This window comes from Tupaia chinensis, unplaced genomic scaffold (assembly GCF_000334495.1).
Source record: "Tupaia chinensis unplaced genomic scaffold, TupChi_1.0 Scaffold000101_1, whole genome shotgun sequence".
Lineage (NCBI taxonomy): Eukaryota > Metazoa > Chordata > Mammalia > Scandentia > Tupaiidae > Tupaia > Tupaia belangeri.
The window spans coordinates 461539-481649 of NW_006159565.1; the positions used below are offsets into that span (position 1 = coordinate 461539).

A 20111-nucleotide genomic window follows, 5' to 3' on the forward strand; every position below is an offset into this window, starting at 1 on the left:
CTCATAGCGGGTGGATTACTCTCTCTTTTTTTCTTTCTCTCTCTCTCTCTCTCTCTCCCCCATCTTCTCTCATCAAATTAAAAATGAATAATAGTAAGTAAGTAAATATAAAGAAAATTACCTTCAGATTATGTGTATGAGGTTTATATGAAAAAAAAAATATTGTGTTTAGACTTGAGTCCCATCCTCAAGACATCTCATTAAATATATGAATATATTTGAGAATAAGAAAAAATCTGGAATTCAAAACATTTTTGGTTGCAGGTATTGTAAGAGATACTTAACCTGTAGTATGACAACTGAGAAGTAACAGTGTATCTATAAGGAAGAAGTACTATGAAGAATAAGTGAGATAATTAATGTAAAGCAATTCATAAAGCTCTGCATAATGTCAACTTTTGCTGCTGGTATTATTATTATAATCAGAAATAGTAGTGGTGGTACAAAGGAATCAATACATATTTCATCTTTACTTCTAACAGTGTGTTCTCTAGAAATTCACTTAACTTCCCAGACCTTCATTTCTTATCTAAAATCTTAGTATGTATGTCAGAATGAGTGGTACATAGAATATCTTTTGTTTTTTACCTTCTTGGAGAGTAGGTGAACTTTTTAGAGCAAATAACATGGTTTTTGAAAGCCTGGACTAAGAAGTCTTACAGGTCTCTGTTTTTGCAAACAAAATTTTATTGGAGCTTAGGTACTCATTTATTTATGTATTGTCTGTGGATGCTTTCTAGCTGTATGGGCAGAGCTGTGATAGAGACCATATGCCCTTCCAACCTGTCCTTTAAGAAGATTATGACTTTGTCCCTCTGTTTCTTTGCTTCCTGTGCAGCTGTGGGGGTTTTGGGGTAGACTTTTTTTCTGAAAGATGTAAGCAAAAACTAATAGAGCCTGCTGTTCCTCTCTTTCCTTTTTCTGCTGGGTTGCATTCAGTTGTTTTTAGGTGTGAAGCTTACAGGGATGGTAGACATCTTACCAGTTACAGGGCAATAAGCAAGGGACAAGCAGAGTAGAGAAAAAAGAAGGCAGAATTCTTGACTAACATCATTAAACTGCTGAACTAGCCCTGGATTCCCTGTCTCCAGTGTTGTTTTTATATAAGAAAATAAACTATTTTTTAAGGCTTTTAAAATTGTTTATTGTTGTTACCTGTGACTGAATGCAATCCCAGTGATACAGCCTTTTATTTGTGAAATTTTGAACAAATTGCTTAACTCCTCTAGACCTCAGATTCCCTATCTATTTCTCACTTTCACAATAATGAAAATTAAATTAGATGGTAAATATAACTTTTGCTCACTTTCGTTCACAGAGTAAGAAAATAATTGGATGAATCCATACATAATTCTATATTACATTGAATCTATGTTTAAATGGGTAAATATTTGTCAAATTAAATACCTTTTGCAAAAATCATGTCTTGTTTAGAAATGTTTTGACAGAACTGTATTGCAAACAAAAATACTTCCAGTTTATAAATATTTGTGTTGATCAGATATATGGAAATGAATGTTTTGCACTGGAGTTGGTAAGCTGCAAAATATATTTGCTAAATTTTTTTTTGCCAATATATTCATCCACTTCTTAGAATATTGCCATAGAGAAGCAGTGGCAAATATACTTTAATGCGAGGTTTGTAGTTTTTTACTGAGGGGAAATCAAACCTTTTGAAAAAATACGGAATGACAGCTGGGACAGACAATCTAGTTACTATGAATGCCAAGGCTTTACATTTCTTATCACAACTTTAATATAACTCCTATTGCTAGCTTGTTGAACTTCCATGTGACAATTACCATGAATCCAGAACTAAATGACATGTTATACTTACAAGATATCTCAAGCATCATGTACTATTGATCTTTTTTTTTACTGAGCTGTAATCTTAGTTCTTTGAAGTTCATGTCAAAATTGTATGTTTTCCTTTCTTTTTATCAAAAGATAAAATTATTTATTTGAGGCTTATTATTAATGTTCGATGTTAGCATAGGTATTTCATTTTATAATCATATTGTTGCTCTTCCAAATTTTACATAGTAAATGAAAAAATAAGTTCACTGGATCACATATACTTTTTTCTGGCATTTAGGATAAAGAGAAACCAAATAAATCATGTATCCAGCTGTCTCACTGCTACTGAATTATAAAATCATAATACGACTTTTATAGATTAAATCACCAAGCAAACGTCACACAGTCAATCTTGTTTAGAAAGTATAAAAGCAGTTCTTTTTTAGGATTCTACATTAGTTTTAACCCCATATAACAGTATACTAATATTTTCCCAAGTTGGATATAATCTTTACTAGAAGGTCAAAATAAATTTTACATTAATTTAAAAAGCATGACTATTCTTTAGAGTTCCAAGAAAATTTAATTTAAAATTTGCACTCTGTAACACTTTTAATCATATGTAGTCTCGAAACACTTTAGAAATAAAATACACTTATATTGTAGCCTGGATTTATGGTCTAAAATTCACTGGGCTAATGTTTTCTTTCAAGACACTGTCACCTACCAGAAATATTCAGTGTTTGTCTCCATCAGATGATCTTGTCCTTCAAGGAAAATTATTTGGAAGAAAATTTCTTCAACTTATTAGAGAAAAATACTCATCTCTCACTTTCTTATCATTTGGCAGGAAGCTTACCAATTTCTTTCAGACAATTACACCAGTGTTTCATACCTTAGAATCATCTTTCAGCAGAATAAATTCAAATGTATATCAAAAGCAATTAGAAGTTTCTGAATCTCAGACTTACCAGGGACCAAAAATAACCTCAAATTTTCTTAAGTTTTATGATTATCACAAGTAGAGTATGAATGCCATAGAATGAGAATGTCTTATGTTGTTAACAGAGCAGGCTTGTCTTTAAAGTTCAAGATAAATTGTAGGCTTAATTTTGGACTGGAAACGACAGCTCTCTCTCCCTTCAACTATGGAAATCCACAGGTAATAGTTTTATGGAATAGTCACATGGAATCCAGTTAATTGCACCTTGCTTCAACTAGAGCATTTGGAGAGTATTGTAAATAATTCCAAAAATAAGATACTCTCTTCTCTTTTCAGGAAACTGTACAGAAAAGTAATTGTATTAACAATAAAAAGTAGAGGATAAATATTCTCTAGTGGCATTTTAAAAAAGAAATAAAAAGATTATTATCTTCTGTGATTCATTGTGAACTGATCTTATTGATTTTTCTATTGTGACCTTGGTCTTACAGCACCAACATAAACACAAATCCCTTACTGTTAGATCTCCTTCCAGTGTGCTTAGAATGCATTGAAATCAGAGAAGAGAGAAATCGGGGGCTGGTTAGTACTGTACTTGCTTGAATTAAGAGATAAATCTTTTTTTTTTCTTTTTCTTTCTTTCCACTTTTTACTATATACAACTTATGTTCTACTATATTACAAGCCAGATTGTCTTTAAGAAGTGGATAGTTACAGGAGCTCCTTATCCTGTCACAGTCACCATGACCTTGCTTGTTCTTTCTCATCTTCCTCCCTCCTGCCCTCTTTTGCTTGTTCATTAATATTTATTAAGTTCCTCCAGTGTAGCAGGCACTCAGAATGTAGCTGTGAGCAAGATGGATATGGTTTCTACTTTCATCTAACTTATAATTGAGTTAGGATACAGACATTAAGTAAATAATTACATAAATAATTTTTACTGTAATTATAATTTCTGTTCAGAGAACCAAGATGATTTCCCATTTCCGTTTTTTCTTCTTAAAAAATTCTTTCTGATTCTAAAACTTTTGAGACAATTTAGGATGTATAGGAAAGAATCAAGCAGCTGAACACAGCGTAGAGGAAGCCAGACACCGCCCCCGAACCCCTTGGGCCAACTATACTTCAAGTCCTGTCCCAACTTGAAAAAATATGCCAGATATGCACACCCAGGAGCTGGTGGGATAGAATTTGAGGAGGAAGGATTGTGATTTGACCAGGCCCAATCGGAGGATATTTTCTCTCTATCCCTCTCTACTTACCCACTCCCATATCCCTCTCTCTCCTTCCTTCTCTCTCTCTTATTCTTTCTTATGCATGTATACATGCCCTCTGGCATGGAAAAACAAAAACAAGGAACTTTAGATATCCTATCAATTGATAATAATTGTTGTTACCATTTTGTTTGTATTTATTTCTTTCTCTTTGTATGTGTGTATATGAATATGTTTGTTTATATTTATCAGTTTTTCCAATACCTTTCCATGATTATTAGTGAGAATTTATCATATTATTAAATGTTATTTATGATATTTGCTTTATAATTTTTTTTTAGTTATATAGCATAAATCTTTAGCTGTTCTTCTATTTAGGCACAATTTAGTTTTACCCTCCAATTTTTGTTACTTTAAGCGATATGATTAAAATGTACATTATTACCTACATTTCTTACTAGTAGTGTTATATACAACCTAGAGTTGAAATTATGTATTGGGTCAAATGTTACATATATTTTTGTAATGCTTTATGGAATATTATAAAAGATTTATACTTTTTGATCTATTATGATATACAATATGAAGCACTTTCTGATTTTATAGAATTGCATTACTTTACACATGCAGTGAAGCAGTGTTTATATGTCCTTAGCATTATCAGGCATTTTTAGATTTTAAATATATGTTAATTTGATGGATAAAAGTAGCATCCTGATAGTATAATTTAATATTCCAAATTTTTACCATTAGTGTGTGAGCGTGTCATTTACCAATTTTCTATTGAGATGATAGTTTCTTTTATTAAGTATATGAGCATATTTTTAAAGAACAATTATAAGTGCCATATATTACATTAATGTGATTAAATTATTTTAATAACATAGATATAGATATATGTTATATTACTTCTTTAGGATATTAATAATTTGGTTTTTATACAAATTATTTTGTAGAAAATGATTTTTTTTTGGAGATTTTTTTACTATAGGGTGCATGTGCTCACCAGAAAGACAGAGAGAAACAGAGACAGAAAGTGAGAAATCACCTCCCAGGGAGGATGGCCATGCCGCAATCCCTTCTCCTCCAGGGATCTTGGGCACGCATGCACATGTGCCTGGCATGAGTTTAAGCCGCCGGGCCCAGGACTCGAACCATGGTCGACGACATGGGAGTCCAGTGACATAGTCATTATGTTAACTGCTGGTCCCTAAAAAATGATTTTTTAACCAACTAATATTTATAATGCTACTTTACTCAGAAGACTGTATGCTTATGTAAATACTATATTGTTTTCCTTCATTATCTCTGTTCTTTTATGAACCTCTTTGTTTCTCTTTAACCAATTTTTTGCATGGAAATGCCTTTTTATTTATTATTGCAAATAGTACTGCCTTAAAATTTATTATTACAAAGGACTCCAGTTAATTACTTTTTATTGTCTTACACTGTTACCTCCTAATTATTCAGATCAGTTTCAGAATCACAATGGCCAGTTCAAAAAAATACCTTAAATATTTTAGTTGGAATTATAAGTATAATTCGTGAAAGTTAAACTTGGGGAGAACTGACATCTTTGCATTACTGCATCTTCTCCAGAAATATTTTCTATCTCTCAACTAATTCACACTTTTCTCTGTATCTTTAATGATGCTTACTTAAGTTTGCATGGATGTCGGGACCAGCAGTTAGCGTAATGGCTATGTCGCTGAACTCCCACTTAGTCGACCGCGTTTCGAGTCCCAGACCCGGTGGCTTAAACTCATGCCGGGCGCGTGTGCGTGCATGCCCAAGATCCCGAGGGGAGAATGGAGGAGAAGGGATTGCAGCATGGCCATCCCCATGGGGGGTGATTTCTCACTTTCTTTTTTTTTTTTGGAGAGGTTTTCGCTATAGGGTGTGTGCGCTCGCCAGACGGACAGAGAGAGACATAGAGACAGAAAGCGAGAAATCACCCCCCAGCGGGGATGGTCACGCCGCAATCCCTTCTCCTCCATTCTCCTCTCGGGATCTTGGGCACGCATGCACACGCGCCCGGCGTGAGATTTAAGCCACCGTGTCTGAGACGCGAACCATTTCGACTACATGGGAGTTCAGCGACATAGCCATTACACTAACTGCTGGTTCCCTCACTTTCTATCTCTGTCTCTCTCTGTCTGTCTGGTGAGCACACACGCCCTATAGCAAAAAAAAAAAAAAAAGTTTGCATGGATGTTATGCTTTTTTATATTGCAAGATATATTGCTGTTATTTTTAATGTTTTTATTATCTCTTCTGACTTATCTTGCTCTCTTTGAGACCATCTTCAACTAAGTTGTTTGAAAAGGTGACAGAATGGTCTAATTTCATGTCCCTGGAATATCTTGGAATATTTTACTATATCCTCTAGTTTGGGCACTTGCCTTTAGTTTTTGCCAATCTAATCTCTACTGCTCCCTTATATAGAGTCAAATTGCATTTGAACTGGACAAACACCTAGTTTCTATAAATGTCTCATTGTCTCTTTTCCACACATCTATAACCTGTTCCCTGTCTTTGCCATCAAAGTTCTGCCCATTATACCCTACTCAGCTCCCATGCTAGCTTACTCATTCATTTGTTTGCCTGCATGTCATTACCTTTTTCTCCAGACCTTCAGAACATTTTTTCTATACCTTTCTGAGAAAGGTATGTTTTTATATTTTGCCTTTTATGATTTATGTGTATACCTATCTTGCCCCAAAGTGTGACAGAGTAGAAAGCACATTGAAAAAGGCTCAACTCTGTAACATCATGAAAGTCATCGGATAGCTCTTTTCCTCAGTGTCCTTACTTATATAAGAATATTAAGTATGTCCTGCCCTCCTTTATAAGATTGCATGAAAGCACTTTGAAGTCTAAAAAGTGCAAATTTATGATGATGATAATGATACATTATTTGCCCTAATAGATTATAAGGACAAGGACTGACTTTCATACTCTACAGATTTTGTTTAGCACAATGTTGTCCTTTCATAGATACTGCCAATCTGACTATCAGTGGGTGGCCACTCTTGGTAAATTGGGGATAGCAGCAGACTTTGCAGCATGCATTGAAGGGGGGGCTTCCAGGTAGTCAAATTTGAAATTACAGTTAAATCCTAGGGATCTCTGGTTATCTCTGACACTTACATTGGTCGGGAAAAATGTATGTATATATTGATGAGAATAGTTGCAAAGAGAAGAATCTGAAATTGGGAAAGTACATAATTCAACAGATGTTCTAAAACGTTCCTATGGAAACATCAGTCAGATTTTAGTGTGTCTGGTATCCTTGTGGAACTTTTTGAAGACACCAACTTCTAAGTCACACCCTTTTGAGATTCTAACTCCATGGGTTATACACAGGAATCTAGTTTTACAAGGTACTCCTGATAATTGATATTTTCAGGCAAGTTTGTGAATCATTGCACTAAAAGAACAGGATTCTCAATAGTGGTATATAAGCCATGCTGAAAATAATTTGTTTTATGAAACAAGTTGACAAACATGAACAAATAGCACAAACATATACCCTAGAATAATAGGTATTTTCATGCTCTAGAATTTCTCTGAGTGGGTTCTTGTTGATCCATCAAACTCCTAAATATTTCTAGTATATAAATGTTTCTCTTAGGAAGCAACATAAAGGTGGTTCATTGGGAACTGTACATGTTAAAGACAAACAGTTGTTTTTTTGTTTTTTTGGTTTTTTTGGAGAGGTCTTTGCTATAGGGCGCGTGCGCTTACCAGAGAGAGACATAGAGACAGAAAGCAAGAAATCACCCCCCAGGGGGGATGGTCACGCCGCATTCCCTTCTCCTCCATTCTCCTCTCGGGATCCTGGGCACGCACGCACATGCGCCCCGCGTGAGTTTTAAGCCACCGGGTCCGGGACGTGAACCATGGTCGACTACGTGGGAGTCCAGCGACATAGCCATTATGCTAACTGCTGGTTCCCAAAGACAAACAGTTGTTATGATGTGAACCTTTTCTGTAGTGCTACATAACTCATGCTGTCTTGATTACTAAAAATATTTATCAAAACATGATTATAGAATTCTTATTGCATGATCTTTTTTAGTTGACTCACATAGCAAATTACATGAGTATTTCCCACCCTAGGCTTCTTATGCTTGCATACTTAAAACATTTGTAGAAGAATAGGCAATTGATTCCACTTTGATAATAGAATTTAATTACACTTCTCTACAATTTAAAAAATTATCTCAAACACATGATAATTGTATTATATTAGATAAATACAGAAGAATACAAATAAGCAGAAAAAATTGCCAATGATTTTATTTTCTTTTTTTCCCCCTTCTTTTTTTTTTTTTTTCCCAGAGAGGTTTTCGCTATAGGGCGCATGTGCTCACCAGAAAGACAGAGAGAGACAGAAAGCGAGAAATCACCCCCCAGGGGGGATGGCCACACCGCAATCCCTTCTCCTCCATTCTCCTCTTGGGATTTTTGGCATGCATGCACACACGCCCGGTGTGAGTTTAAGCCACTGGGTCCAGGACTTGAACCGCGGTTGACTACATGGGAGTCCAGCAACATAGCCATTATGCTAACTGCTGGTCCTTCCTCCTTTTTTAATTTTAGGTTTTTGCCATAGGGCATATGTTTACTGTAAAGAGACAGAAAAAGGAAGAAGGAAAGTGAGAAATCATCCCTCACGGGGGATGGCCACGCCAATCTCTTCTCCTCCATTCTCCTTTTGGGATTTTGGGCATGCACGCACAAGCACATGGGCCCAGGATGATTTTTCAAGTCACTGGTACCAGGAATCTACCCGTGGTCAGCCATGTGGTAATCTAGGTCTTTAGCTACCACATCATCTGCTGGCCCACCAATAATTCCATTTTCTATATGCATCTAAAAACATTTTATCACAATTCTCCTCTTTTATATATGTTTTTCATTATTGATATCCTACTTCATAAATTGTTCTGTAAACATTTTAAAATTAAGATGATATCATGGGGGCCAGTAGGTGAAATGGTGGTTAAGCCACTAGACTCATACATGGCTGGCTGTGGTTCAAGTACTAGACTTGGACTCTTTCTCTTTCACTTTCTATTTTTCTCTCTCTCTTTCTCTGGTGAGTTCATATGCCCTATAGCAAATTAAAAAAATATAATAATAAGTAAAATTAAAATGTTTTTTTTTGTTTGTAGTGATTTTTTGTCTTAGGGTGCCTGTGCTCACTAGAGAGAGGTAAAGATAGAGACAGAGGAAAAGCAAGAAATATCCCCCCCCCCCAAGGAGGGATGACTATGCCACAATCCCTCTTGTTCATTCTCCTCATGGGATCTTGGGCACACACCCACATGTGCCTGGCATAGGTTTTTAAGCCACCAGGTCTGGGACTTGAATTGCAGTCAGCCATGTGGGAGTCTAGTGACCTAACCACTACACTATCAGCTGGCCCCTCACTGTTTTTTTAAATAAAAGGTGCTATCATAGATATTTCCATTTATCAAAAACTTTGTAACAATTCATTTTAATGATTGGTATAATAGTTTGTTACATTGGAAGTACTATCCTTCATTCAATGTGAATATCCTTAGAAAAGCAGAACTATAAAACATGGATAGCTGCATTACCACTACAGTATACTAAGTATTTTAATTAAACATATTTAGTTAAATGAGATATTCATATCATGTGTACATGTTCCTTATAACATGTTCCTTATAACATGTATTTTTTAATCTAGGTAATAGAAATTTCTGAAAGTAAAGAGATTACAGGAGGCAGTAGACAATGTGTGCAGTAGTTGACACAGAGAAAAACCAGCATTAACATTCAAAAGACACTACTGAAACTATTCTTTCTTATTTTCACAATGATAGCCTAATTATCAAAGCTAATGGACAATTTACACTTTTCAAAATATTTTGTCTTTTGCAGTATTTGGAACTGTTAATGACCTTCAACTTTCAAACACATGCTCATGTTTGCCTTCCTCAATACTGTTCTTTCCTGCTTCTTCCTTTGTTTCTCCCACTCTCTTCTACAAGTTCTGTTTTTCCTTCTTGTCCCTAAAGTGTTAGTGTACCTGTGTATTCGGTAAATGGCTGTTTTTTTCTTTTCACTCTAAACTATCTCCTGGATGATTTTTTTCCAAACTTCATGTCTTTAATTCTCTCCTAGGGATGAGTCCTACCAGTTTATATCCTATCACCTCTCCCTCCCTTGGGACTTCCATTTAGCTTCTAACATTTGCAGTAGTCTTGGTTCAGATCCAAACTCCTCTACATCACCATGATTATCCTTCAGTTCTTGGTTCTTTCTGATTATACAATGTCTGCTTTTTCATATTGCAACTTGCCGAGTTTGCTGTGGCCTGCCTCCTAAGGTGCATGTTGCACATATGGAGAGCAGTGACAGTGAATGGTTGGTGATTGGACCAAATGACTGACTGGATCACTGACTGATACTGATGAAAAATCCTTCCTCACAAATTCCTACATATCCCTCATTATCTTGACCCAGCATTTGGTGCTGATATTCTATAATATATAACCTAACTTTTTTCTCATGAGCATGCTTTTCTTTTTTTGTCAGCATCTATATTTAAAGTCACTTCAAAAGCAATGATAATTCTGCCTTATGTACCTATTTGTCTAAATCTAAGGGTTTTTTTTCTTTCATTCATAATAGAGTGCATGTGGTCACTTAAGGGAGGCATGGAAGGAGAAAGGTAGAGCACTTTCCACAGGGTTTGGTTATGCTATGATCCCCTTTGTCCAGTTCTAGAATCCATTGTATTTTGGGCATTCACACACATGCCTGGTATGTTTCAGGCCAACTGGGCCATGGATTCAAATTGCAGTTACCAAGCAGAATCCAACTTGTCCTGAGATGGCCCTACTGTCTGTATTTGTAATGTTTGTTGGTGCTAACTTCTTTTTATTTTTTAATTCTTGATAATTTTTACTTGTATATCATTTATTAAATAATTCTTTCTATACCACCATCCACTCATGATAAAGTGCATGTGTTTATATACTGAGAGGGAGAGAAACAGATACACACCTTCCATGGGGTCTGGTTTAGTCTGCATTCCCCTTCGTCCAGTTGGTGCTTACTTCTAAAATAATGTTAAAAAATTAAAAATGGGGACCAGTAGTTGGCATAATGGCTATGTCACTGGACTCCCATGTAAGTCGACTGCAGTTTGAGTCCCAGACCCAGCGGCTTAAACTCACACCGGGCACATGTGCGTGCGTACCCAAGATCCCAAGAGGAGAATGAAGGAGAAGGGATTGTGGTGTGGCCATCCCCCTGAGAAGTGATTTCTCACTTTCTGTCTCTCTGTCTCTCTCTGTCTTTCTGGTGAGTGCACACGCCCTATAGCAAAAAAACCTCTCCAAAAAAAAAAATATATGAAAAAATGGTATACTTTTTATTTGTTTATTTATGCTTTAATTTTTGTATTAAATAGTAAATTTAATTTAGGAGCCAAATTACAATTATAATAAATGGATTTACTGTAAAGGAGGAACATTTCATTGTTTCTAAAACTGTAAAGTGTCCAGCAACTAGTAGCTAGGAGACCACTGATACTTATCATCACAATTCCTTAAAAATAATTTGTAAGTAACATGGTATATGTATTAAGTTCATTTTGTTTATAGAATAGTAGTGCTGAGCAGAGCTTTTACTTCTTAGCAAAGGTTTTACTTTAGAAATTCTTTGAAGACCTTGAGCCCTCTCTCCCCCTCTCTGGCACTTTTCCCTTGACTGTGGAGCAGCATCATGTTGGCACCAGTGGCTGATGAAACCTCAGAAAAAGAGCAATAAGAAGCAATTGAACATATCAATGAGTACAAAATGAAACAGATGAACTTAATGAACAAGCCAGTGAGGAGATTTTGGAAGTAGAACAGAAATATAAAAAGCTTCACCAACCATTTTTTCAGAAGAGGTCAGAATTGATCACCAAAATCCCATAGTTTTGGGTAACCACTCTTGTTAACCATCCACAAGTGTCTTGGGACCAGCAGTTGGTATAATGGCTATGTCACTGGACTCCCATGTAGTCTACTGTGGTTCGAGTCCCAGACCTGGCAGTTTAAAATTACGCTGGGTGCGTGTGCTTGCGTGCCCAAGATCCCAAGAGGAGAATGGAGGAGAAGGGATTGCAGCATGGCCATCCTCCCTTGGGGGTAATTTCTCGCTTTCTGTCTTTCGCGAGCACACGTGCCCTAAAGCAAAAACCTCTCCAAAAAAAAGAAAAATCCACAAATGTCTGCACTGCTTGGGGAGGAGGACAAAAGGGCACTGCGTTCTTTGACCAAAGTAGAAGTGACAGAATTTGAAGATACCATCAGGTTACAGAATAGATTTTTATTTTGACAAAATTTTTACTTTGAAATAAAGTTCTCTCCAAAGAATTTCATATGAATGAAAGTGGGGATCCATCATCTAAGTTCACTGAAATCAAATGGAAATATGGAAAAGAAGTAACAAAACACTCAAGTCAAACACAGAATAAAGCCAGCAGGAAGAAACAGCATGAGGAACCAGAGAGCTTTTTTACTTGGTTCACTGACCATTCCGATGCAGGTGCAGACGAGTTAGGGGAGGCCGTCAAAGATGATAGTTGGCCAAATCTGTTACAGTACTACCTGGTTCCCTAAATGGATGATGAAGAAGGGGAAGTAGAAGAAGAAGATAAAGAAGAAGAAGAAGAGGGATTGGAAGATATTGATGAAGAAGGGGATGAGGATGAAGGTGAATATGAACGGGAGGAAGGAGAGGAGGAGGAAGTAGAATGATCAAACGCTGTTGGATTCCAATCCTCCTTTTAAAAATTTTTCTCCAGGAGCAAGTTACAGTCTTTTATTTTTTTCTTTTTCCCTCATGTTATGCTCAGTCACCCTGTTGTCTTTTCTCTATACCATGGTCCTCAGCTTATTTTAGGGGGAAAAACCTTGAGCAGAATACAATGGGAAAAGAATCTCTACTCTTTTCTGTTTCATACTCATTTTTATCCCTTCCTGTCTCAACAAAAACTGTTTGGAATCAACACCACTATGCTCTGTGAGAAAAAGAAAAACCTACTTCCTTTGTTCTGCTAGAAGCTGGAGAGTGCTAGGTCCCTGCATAGTAGTGCATAGAATTCTAGCTTTTTTTCTCCTTTCTTTGTAATTGGGCTCAGAAATTACACCGTGTTTCTATGTGAATATGAACAGTTAGCATTTACGAACATATATCTGTTTACTTTCTTGTTTAAAAAAAGAAAAAAAAAACTTTAAAAAATAGGGTTATCAAAGGTTAGCAAAGGGTGGGTTTGAGATGTTTGGGTGGGTTAAGTGGATATTTTGATAACATGGCTTCTCATTTGGTATGTTTAATTGTGATGTTTAACTGATATCTTTGCAGTTTAAGATGATACTTTTAAAAAATAAAATTCTCTCCTAATGATGACTTGAGCCCTGCCACTCGATGGGAGAATCAGCAGAACCTGTAGGATCTTATGTGGAATTGACATTTTTATTGTAATTTTGTTCCTGTTTATTTTTAAATCATTTTGTTTCACTGGAAAGAAAAGATGGTAAATTTTAAACGTTAAAAGTATATCAATTGTTTGCTACAATAAAACTAAATGTGTACACAAAGAATTTGATGCTTTTTTTCTCAGAATAGATAGGCCTAATATGACTTTCCAAGTTTAATTTGTATAAATCACTTCATTGTCAAACTCTGTCACCCAAACTTTGTTATTTTTGATACACATTTTGCAGGATGACTTCTCAGGACTGTGTAGACAGAGTAAGGGATTTGAATCAATGTGTTTATGTCCCACAACTGGGAAACGGTACAAATTCCTGTTGATTTATCAATATTATCATGGGGATACAAGATTGCTCAAAATTCAGTTCTGAATATTTAATATTTTTATCTCAAATTGGCAATTTTTTAAATAAGCTTTTGTGCCAATGACTAGCACTGGACAAATTGGTGCTCTACTGTCAAGGTACACATGGGACAGTCGCTGGCATGTCTTCTTTGGCACCCTAAAGTGCCAAGACGAGCTTTTGTAGTAAAAAGTCAGTTTTTGAAGTTAGGAATACCTTTTTTGATCCCTGAGTCCCTGTTTTCTAGCATAAAGCTCCCAAACATGACTGACTGTGAACCTGGGTGGGATGATGAGCTCTGCTCAGTGCCACTGTACAGAGAAGCTACCTAATGAATGAGCTTTTTAATGATGTACAGTATAGTAGTGGAAAATGTCACTTTTTCAGAGGTGAATTAATGGGCAGCTTGGTCATATTCAAAGTTTTTGATGTATAGAGCTTTATAAACAGAACTATTTCATCAATGGTCAAAGTGTAACGAAACCCTGTCTAGATGGACAGTATGTAATTTCTGTACAGGTCTCTGTTTACTCTGTTTAGTAAATACATCATTTTATACCAGACAGGAATCTTGCTCCAGTAAAGGAACATAAAGACAAAGAAAGAAAGAAAGAAAGAAAGAAAGAAAGAAAGAAAGAAAGAAAGAAAGAAAGAAAGAAAAGAAAGGAAGGAAGGAAGGAAGGAAGGAAGGAAGGAAGGAAGGAAGGAATCCCTTGAAGACCTTGTAAGGGGTATACTCTTGTGGTTCTTAAATATAAACATTAGAATGTGAAAATTTTTTTTTATTTTCTATATTTTTCATCTCTAGTTGTCTTTGGCCAATTCTTATAATAAAAATAGATAGTGAATGACAGAAATGTCAAGCATCCCTTGCTAGATTTTTCTCTCTTACCTTTGAAAAATAACAACAGTAATTCTGTGCAGTACTGTGCTTTTTTAAATTGCTTGTCTGCTAATTATAAGAAAAGCCAAGATATTGAAATTTGTGTAGTGCTAATTACTCATCCCATTCTCTTCCACTGTAATTTACAGTGTGTCTTTAGAATGTCAGTTGCTGATTTGGAGCTTCTGCCTCTGCTTTTATCTCACCAATTAGGTCTTCAGCTAATGCAAGTGAGTGTGTTTAGTTAACAGTATGGAGAACCTCTCCAGCTCTGCTTCATTAAAACTTGATGTGAGACCTTAAAAAAAAAGGTTTCCTGTGTTTTCCTACTAAGGACATATATAATAATATTAACATATTCTAATCCTCTCTTTACTGCAATTATTGGGTCATTGGGAAAAGTCATGATTCATTTTTGCATAGAAAAATATGTCATGACTTTCCCTAAGACCTAATATTATTGCCTCATTGTCTTCTCAGTCTTTGCTCCATAAAATTATTTGACTATCTCCATCATCTGCATTTTTCCCCTAAACAAAATATGTAAGAGATTCTTGGTTTTACTTCTGCACTTGGTATACAGTTTATAATTTATTAATTTATTTTCCCCACTACATTCCAATAGTAGGTTTTGCTGTTCTTATTGTTTCTCTAACATTTCTATAAGGTAATGATCCTTGAATCTTATTTTGCTGATCATCAATCTATGGAAGAAAAAGACTGTTAAAAGAGCCTTCTCAACTCATTCCAGAAAAATGGAGTAGATGTAGTTTTCTCTTTTTGTTCTAAATGCAGCTAAAAATTCTGAACATAATGTATAATAAAAGTATAAGAAGATTTAGGAAGGTGGAGAGAAGGCAGATTGACCAGGGACCTTTGGACTAAATGAGAAACACAGTTGTGGGACCCCTGAGAGATTTCTGTTTGTCTCATATATTTTACATTGGATGCCACAAAGCTGACTAGCTGTGTGGTAGTAGGTACAGACAAAAACAAACAAACCCTAATTCTGCCTTTTCTTTCAAAGGACTGGAAAAAGAATAGCCTAGCATGACAGAAAACTTTTAGATAATAATTATTCTACCCCAACCATGTACAACAGATAGAAATGTAGTCACATTCACAAAACCTACCAGCAAAGGACAAGTAAGAACCTTAGCCCTCCAACCTTGCCAGACTATCGGAAAGGTAGGAAAGAAGAATGTGTGTAGATCCTAGACTTCTGCCTTCTCTGAATGTTAATGAACTACCTCTCATGCTATCAGGAGAGATCACATACAGAACCTGACCTTCCACTATATTTGGTACTATCAATGTGCGCCTTGGCCTTTCCACTGGAGTGATTTGCCCTTCTCCATGGGATGATGAAAGAGGAGGCCTAGAACAGAGTTAGGACTTCCACTTTTGCCCAGTAGTTTACAAGGCCCCCATTTCTCACAGTGGCAGGGGAGGCTATGTAAGGAGTATTAATGGAACCCTCTCCACCTCTGTTTTAGTTCAGGATGCCATAACAAAATACCACAGATTAGATGGTTTACATAACAGACATTTGGAGGCCGAGAAATCCAGCATCAAGACGTCAGCCAGTTCGGTTTAGTCTATAACAACCTCCCACTCAGGGTGATATCACCAGAGCTCTAGCAGAGAGTCTGAGTTCTCACCCAATCCAGACTGTCAAGTAGTCCTTTTCCCACTTCCAGGTGTCAATATAGTCTGAGTAGGAATCCTAGACTTCCATCTCCATCTGGCAGTGGTAAGAGACAGCACTCCTCTTCCCCTACTAGATCAAGTGTTGGAGAGGCTTGATTTTAAAATAGAAGATTTAAAGTAGCCCATAGAATCACCTAACACCTAAAATGTCCAGGTTTCAGTTGAAAATCATTAGTCATAACAAGAACCAACAATATCTCAATTTTAATGAATAAAGACAAATTGATATACACCAACACCAAGATGCTAGAAATATCAGACCAGTATTTTAAAGCAATAGTCATAAAATTGGAATCAATGAGGAATTACAAACATGCTAAGAATAAATGGGATAAATAGAACACCTTGTCAAAGAAATAGAGTGTCTTGGCAGAGAAATAGAAGAAATGGGGTACTAAACACAAATTTTAGAACTAAAAATTATAAAAATCTCCCATGGGTAAGCACATGACCACTTCAGATCACCGCTTCTCATCTCTAGATGCTAGTCCTAACTTCTGCCCTTCTTTCCCACACAGCTTGTTCTGAAATCAGACAAGTTATTAATGTTGTTGAAATTGGTATGTAAATCCTGAAACAGTGGTCAAAGATGAAATATTGCTGATTTCCTGACATTAACCTGCTGTTAAAAGAATTAGAAGTTCAGGACTGACTGACCCTACACGGATAGATATCAATTGTTTTAATCAGCATAATTTTGTTTTGGATTTATATGGGACTTAATTGACTCTTCTATGTGTATACTACCTAAAATATATTTGAAATCCCCTTCCTTTAAACATTTTTGTATTAAAAATAATACAAAACTTGAATTTTGCATAAAAAATAAAGTAGTAAAGCATTTTAAGAATAAAAAATAAGTAAATAAAAGTACATGAAAATCTCAATGAATAGACCCAACAGCAGAATGGAAAAGATAGGGAAAATAATCCCTGAACTTGAAGATAGAACAATATAAATTTCATAACAATGGGCATTTAATCTGAGCAACCAACTTAATCGGAACAACAGAGAAAGCAGACTGAAAAATTAAAACACATCTCCAGAGTCTCAAAGACTTCTGGGCCTACAAGAAAAAATGTTAATTTTTTTTAACTTTATATAAAAAAGAATCTGTATAAAAAGAATCCCAGAAAGAGAGAATAAAGAGTATGGTCATAAAAGAAATAATTTCTAAGAAATAATACTTGAAGTTTTCTGAAATTTGTCATTTTGAACATAAGCTTACAATTCAAGAAGTTGAGTGAACCCCAAGTTCAAGGAAATGCACAGAAAGATACTTAATATTCAAACTTCTAAAGACAGGAAACAACCCTAAAAAGCACCAGAGAGAAATAGCACCTTAACCTGTAGGGGAAAACAAAACAAAACAAAATACAATCCAGATGGCCATCTGATTCCTTATCAGAAACTCTGGAGGCCACAAGAAGGTAGCAGAGTATTTTTCAAGTACTAAAACATAAAAACTGCTAATTTTATATTTGGTGAAACCCTTCCTTTAGGAACGAAGAAGAAATTAAGACATTCTCAGTTGAAGAAAAACTAAGAGAATGTGTTTCTATTATGCCTACCCTTAGGGAATACCTGAAAGAAGCACTCCAAAAACAAGTGAACATTGTCTTCTGAAGTTAGTAAAAAGAAGGAACAGCAAAAGGATCAAAATGCAGATAAATAAAATAGACTTCTTGTGAGTTTTCTAAATAGTGTTTGATGGTTGAAGTATAAAGGATAACTTGTCAAATGTAAACAAACTACATTATGTAGCTCACAATAATGTAGAGGAAATATTTATGAAATTTATACATGGGGCAGGTTAAGAGACTTAAAGGGAGGTAAGGTTTCTGGTAAACTATTGACACTACCATGCCACAAGTTATGTAGATATAATACCTAGAGCATCCAATAAAAAGCTATTCAAAGGGATAAACACAAAAACACTGTAGATAAATCAAAATAGAATTCCCCCAGAATCTTCAAGTAATATTCAGAAAAGCAGAAAAATAAATCAGAGAAACAACAAAACAGAAAACAAAGAGCGAACAACAACAAAATGATAGGCTTTAGCCATAAAATATCAATAATTTCAGTAAGCGTAAATTATTAAATACACCAATTAAAAGACATATTGGTAGATTAGATAAATCACTAACTAACTGTAGTCATGTACTGTACAACCAGGTTTTAGTCAACTATGGATTGCATGTACAGCAATGGTCCCAAGAGATTTTATTTTAGCAGGCTATAAGTTATAGCTTAAATATATAGTAGAACACACTATCTAGGTTTTGTAAGTACATTATATGATTTTCATATAATGAAGAAATCATCTAATGATACATTTCTGAGAATGTATCTTTTTTTATTAAGCAATACACAGTGCTATATATAAGAAACCCACTTCAGAAAAAAATGATATACATTAAAATTAGAGGATGTGAAAGGTACGTCATGAAACAAAAGAATTAAGGATTGGTTACTAATATCAGATGATTTTAGAGCAAAGAAAATTAATAGAGACAAAAAATGTAATGAAAAGTGGTCAACCTACCAGGAAGACACTACAATTCTAAATATGTATAATTTATTCTAGATAGCAAAGCTACAAAATATGTCAAGTAAAAACAGAATTGAAAGAGAAATATACAAATCAAAATTATAATTGGAAAGTTTAACACCCCTCTTTCTATATTTGGTAGAATAACTGGACAGGAAATCAGCAAAGATTTGGAGAACTCAGCCACACCATGAACCAACAGGATGTAACTGACATTTATAGGGCATTTCACCCAACAATGACAACCATACATTCTTTCAGCACTCATCGAACACATATCAAAAGAGATCTTACCATGGGCCATTAACAACTCATTACCAAATGTAAAGGAATTGAAATCATATGAAGTATGTTCACTGATCACAATGGTATCAAATTAGGCATTAATAACAGATAACAAGAAAATGTCAACTGTCGCGCAACTGATGACTCTGGAGACGGTCTTCTCTTCAGCACTTTATTTCCCCAGGCTATGTTACAGAAGTTCTTCCTCCTTTCCCTTTCCCCGGGGCCTTATAAAGGGCCCCTAGCCAATCAGATCATTGTCCATGTGCACGGAAGCCAGTCCTCGAAAGAGGATTGGTTGCATGCGGTGTTCCCGTGCTCTCCACGCTCCCCACTGCCCTACTTCCTTAAAGTTGTTTACTGCTTTGAGCGCCAGCACTTTATTTCCCCAGGTTCTGAATACAGGAGCTCTCCCCCCTTTCCCTTTCCCCGGGGCCTTATAAAGGGCCCCTAGCCAATCAGATCATTGTCCAAGTGCACGGAAGCCAGTCCTCGAAAGAGGATTGGTTGCATGCGGTGTTCCCGTGCTCTCCACGCTCCCCACTGCCCTACTTCCTTAAAGTTGTTTACTGCTTTGAGCGCTCAGTGGGCTTCCATTGAGCGCCATTTTGAAATAGGCGCTGAGGGCGATGGGCGGGGGTGCTCCACAGTTCCCCACTTTTTTGTCTTTAAAGCAGGAGAGGGTAGAGGACACAGCCCCCAGATATTGTTAAGACCATGTAAGGCAATTTGCTCCATGTTCTGGGACATTGAGCCGACTACCCACCTGTCTGGCACCGATTTGTTGGGGATGGGAAATAGCGGTGTCGACCCATATGCAGCTGGTCATACCCTCCTCAGGGCTACCCTTTCA

The 20111-nt window shown here is 36.0% G+C and overlaps 1 protein-coding gene and 1 pseudogene across 1 annotated transcript in view; both read left to right on the forward strand.

The window, feature by feature from the left end:
• Nucleotides 1-20111, forward strand: part of SDK1 (sidekick cell adhesion molecule 1) — a 731734-nt gene that overhangs the window by 127005 nt on the left and 584618 nt on the right. The gene's annotated exons all lie outside the window — the stretch shown is intronic.
• Nucleotides 11722-12743, forward strand: LOC106734374 (protein SET-like; annotated as a pseudogene).